At 41.4% G+C, this 4,841-nt stretch overlaps 1 pseudogene; it reads right to left on the reverse strand.

Moving 5' to 3' along the window:
• Nucleotides 1-1,697: 1,697 nt before the first annotated feature.
• Nucleotides 1,698-4,841, reverse strand: part of LOC107295307 — a 22,378-nt pseudogene continuing 19,234 nt past the window's right edge.

Genomic DNA, 4,841 nt, shown 5'->3' on the forward strand with positions numbered 1-4,841 from the left:
TTCCCCAACAAAGATAATTGTAATTTTTTCCAATTATTTAAGTCCTTTTGTACTTTTAACCATAATTTCTCATAATTATTTTTATACAATTTTACATTAGAAGCTGTAATATATACTCCCAGATATTTAACCTTTTTCACTATTTCAAAACCTGTCAATTTAACTAACATTTCCTTTTCCTTCATAGTCATATTTTTAGCTAATATTTTAGTCTTATTATTATTTACCTTAAAACCAGAAACTTTCCCATACTGAGTTATAATTTCCATCAAGTCTATAACCGATTGAATCGGTTGAGATAATGTCACAACCAAGTCATCCGCAAAGGCTCTCAATCTATAATCATTCTGTTTTATTTTTATTCCCTTTATTATAGTTGATTCACGAATTTTGATCAGTAAAATCTCCAATGTTAAAACAAACAACAATGGCGATAATGGACATCCCTGTCTTGTACCTTTTTCAATTTTAAATGCCTCTGTTAATCCCCCATTAATTATAATTTGTGCCGACTGTTGTTGATATATAGTGCTAAGAGAATATAAAAATTTATCCCCAAAATTCATTTTATCAACAACTTTCAATAAACATTCCCAATTCAACTGATCAAAAGCTTTTTCAGCATCCAAAAATATCAATGCCGCCGGGACTTGATTGTTCTTATCCAAATACTCAATTAAATTAACAATTTGTCTTACATTATATTTCATATATCTTCCAGTTATAAATCCAGACTGATCACTATGAATCATTTGCTTCAAAACTTGCATTAATCTATTTGCCAATATTTTAGCAAAATCTTATAATCTGTGTTCAAAAGTGATATAGGTCTATAATTCTTAGGCTGGGTAAGATCTTGGTCCTCTTTTGGAATCAGCGATATAAAAGCCCTTTTCCAAGATGGAGGCACCTCTCCTCCAATCTGGATACTATTAAAAAGTTCCTTTAATGGTTCTATCATCTCTTCAAATAATATTTTATAATACATTGCTGATAGTCCATCTGTACCAGGGGCCTTACCCACTTTTAACTGTTCAATTGCCAGAATAATTTCATCAGACGTAATTAAACAATTCATCTCCTTTCGTTGTTCATTTGAAAGTCTAGGAAATTGTGCTGCTTGTAGGTACTTATCTATATCTAAAGCTTGTATATTATCACTAGCATATAATTTTGAATAAAAATCTAAACTCTTTTTAATCAACTTTTGTTGATATACCTCTTTACCTTTGTATTCTATTTTCTCTATAATACGTGATTTCTGTTTCTTCCGTAATTGATAAGCCAACCACCTACCAGGCTTATTTGCATTACAGAAGGTATTATGTTTCGCGTAACGCAAATTAGTTGCAACCTGATTAGCCATTAACATATTAAATTGCTCTTTCAACATATTTATAGAAACCTTTAATCTATTAACTGATGGGTTCAAAATAAAAGCCCTCTCCTTCAATTTAATCTCTTCTTCCAGCTCTTTACGTTTTTGCATCTGCTTACGCCTGTATCCATTATTCATATGAATCAAAACCCCTCTCATATAAGCTTTACTAGCATCCCAAACCATTGCCATCGAAGTGCCTTTATGCATATTCAAAGCAAAAAATTCTTTCAAATATTCNTGTCTGTCTGTCCAGGGGAAGCTCTCCTACGGCCTTTTCCCCGTCTCCTTGAGTAAGAGTTCTGTTGGACCATGCAAGCTACTCTGTTGGGCTGCTGTCGCACGACCCTTGCGTGCAGCCCTCTTGAGAGGCCTGAGCCAGCGACTGGTTCGCTAGCCTCTGACGCAGCTGGTCAATGTGCCGGTGAATGACTCGCCCACCTTCCAGGACCACCTCATAAGAGAGTGGTCTCGACACCTTAACAACCATGGCTGCCACCCACAAAGCCCCTTGCCCGTAATTCCAGGTCCAAATCCGGTCACCCACTTGCAAATTCCGAGGTGACTTTGGCTGAGGAGAGTCCGAGGCTACCCGGTCGGGGTGCAGCCTGTCCAGCTTGGTGATCAAACGGCCCCATCTGAGTTCGGCAGGGCTTCTGCTCGTGGCGGTACAGGGAATTGTGCATTGGCAGAGTAGAAAATCTGCCAGTCTGTGGTGCCAATCTCCTGTGACAATCCGTTTTAGTGATTCCTTGGTTGTGCTGACCATGCGTTCCGCTTGGCCATTCGAGGCCAGGTGAAAGGGAGCTGACGTGGCGTGCCGTATTAGATTTGCCCTGAGGAAAGACTGGAATTCAGAAGCGGTAAACTGAGCCCCATTGTTTGAGACTAACACGTCTGGAAGTCCGTGTGTTGCAAAGATACTGCGCAGTTCCTGGATGGTCCTGGCAGTAGTCATAGTAGGGACTGGTGCGACCTCTAACCATTTAGAATGGCTATCTACCACTATTAGAAACAGCTGTCCCTGAAAGGGCCCGGCAAAATCGATGTGGATTCTTGACCACGGTGTGTGCGTGTCCTCCCATCGGTGGACAGGGGCTTGCAGCATCTCGGGTCTGGATTGCTGGCACGTGTAGCAACCATGTACTTGGGCCTCGATGGCTTTATCTAGCCCTGGCCACTAAAGGTAGCTCCTCGCAAGTGCCTTCATCTGGACTATTCCCGGATGACCCTCGTGCAGAGACTCTAGGACCCTGGGCCTTAAAGAGCTCGGGACTATGACCCTACTTCCCCAAAGGATGCACCCCTTATGAGCTGAAAGCTCATCTTTTCTCATGAAGAAACTCTGAAATTCTGGCCCTGGACAAATGCAGCCATCCTGTGTGTACCCAGTTTAGCACACGACTCAGCGTTTTGTCAGCTGCTGTCTTAGCAGCTATGTCCCCAGCATGAAGAGGAGATTCTGGCAAATCCTGGATAGCCAGGATGTGTGCAGCCGGAGCTGGATCTGCCTCCACATGTGGCAGGGGCAACCTGCTCAGGCCGTCTGCATGGCCCATTTCCTTGCCCGATTTGTGAATCATCCTGTAGCTGTAGGCTGACAAGAAGATAGACCACCTCAACATTCGAGGAGACAGAATCTGAGGTGTCTGTTTGTTTGTGGTGAACAACCCTAGGAGTGGCTTGTGGTCCGTGAAGACTGTGAACTGGCGGCCATACAAGTATTAATAATAATAATAATAATAATAATAATAATAATAATAATAATAATAATAATAATAATAATAATAATAATAATAATAATTGGAAGGGACCTTGGAGGTCATCGAGTCCAACCCCCTGCTCAGGCAGGTAACCGTATACCATTTCGGACAAATGGCTGTCCAGTCTCTTCTTAAAAACTTCCAGTGTTGGAGCATTCACCACTTCTGGAGGCAGGTTGTTCCACTGGTTAATTGTTCTAACTGGCAGGAAGTTTCTCCTTAGTTCTAGGTTGCTTCTCTCCTTGATTAGTTTCAATCGTTGCTTTTTGTCCTGCCCTCAGGCGCTTTGGAAAATAGCTTGACTCCCTCTTCTTTGTGGCAGCCCCAGAGATATTGGAACACTGCTATCATGTCCCCCCTCATCCTTCTCTTCATTAAACTAGACATACCCAATTCCAGCAGCCATTCCTTATATGCTTTAGCCTCCAGTCCCCTAATCATCTTTGTTGCTCTTCTCTGTACTCTTTCTAGAGTTCCAACATCTTTTTTACATCGTGGTGACCAAAACTGGATGCAGTATCCCAAGTGTGGCCTTACCAAGGCATTGTAAAGTGGTATTAATACTTCACATGATCTTGATTCTATCCCTCTGTTAATGCAGCCTAGCACTGTGTTGGCTTTTTTGGCAGCTGCAGCACACTGCTGGCTCATGTTTAAATGATTGTCCACTAGGACTCCGATATCCCTCTCACAGTTACTACAATTGAGCAAGGTACCCCCTATACTATACCTGTACATTTGGTTTTTCTTGCCTAAATGTAGAACCTTATTTTTTTCACCATTGAATTTCATTTTGTTAGATAGCGCCCCGTGTTCAAGTCTGTCCAGATCCTCCTGTATCCTAAGCCTGTCTTCTGGAGTGTTGGCTATTCCTGCCACCTTGGTGTTGTCTGCAAATTTGATGAGTTCCCCATCTATCCCCTCATCCAAATCATTGACGAAGATGTTGAAGAGCACTGGGCCCAGAACAGAGCCCTGGGGCACCCCACTACACACTTCCCTCCATGTAGATGTGGTTCCATTGAGGACCACATGCTGAGTACGGCCGGTCAGACAGCTACGAATCCATCTGGTGGTGATGCTGTCTAACCCACATTTTTCTATCTTATCAAGTAGTAGGTTGTGATCTACTTTGTCAAAGTAAATTATATCCACAGCATTTCTCTGGTCCACTAATTTTGTCACTTGGTCAAAGTATGCAATAAGATTTGTCTGGCATGATCTGTTTGTTAGGAATAAAATTTTAGAATAAAAAGTAAAGTTAAGTGACACGTACTCTGTAAAATTTCTACACGTAGACAGTAAGATTTCTACACAAAATTTCTACACGTAGACTGCAAGATTTCTACACAATTTCTACATGTACACGTACCTTGTAAGAGTTCTGCACATAGGCTATAGGATTTCCACACTGAGCTATAGGATTTCATGATAAAGTACATATAAGGGAATAGGTGAAGCAAAATAGTAAGGGGCAGGGATAATGTATTTTGTTTAGGCAATCCTGATAAGATTGTAACCTCAGAGGAGGGGCCAAGGCGTCGGGGATAGAATGTATATAATGTGTGTCTTTGTTGTGACTAGGTGTGGCTCAAATATTTATTTGGAGTCCACCACGCTTTGCAAACCGTTATATCCAATAAATCTCTGTCTAATTTCAACTTGCTGTTTGGTGTTATTCAGTGGGCTAGAATTTCTAC

The sequence above is a fragment of the Protobothrops mucrosquamatus genome, unplaced genomic scaffold, assembly GCF_001527695.2.
Source record: "Protobothrops mucrosquamatus isolate PMUCROS unplaced genomic scaffold, P.Mucros_1.0 scaffold2295, whole genome shotgun sequence".
NCBI lineage: Eukaryota > Metazoa > Chordata > Lepidosauria > Squamata > Viperidae > Protobothrops > Protobothrops mucrosquamatus.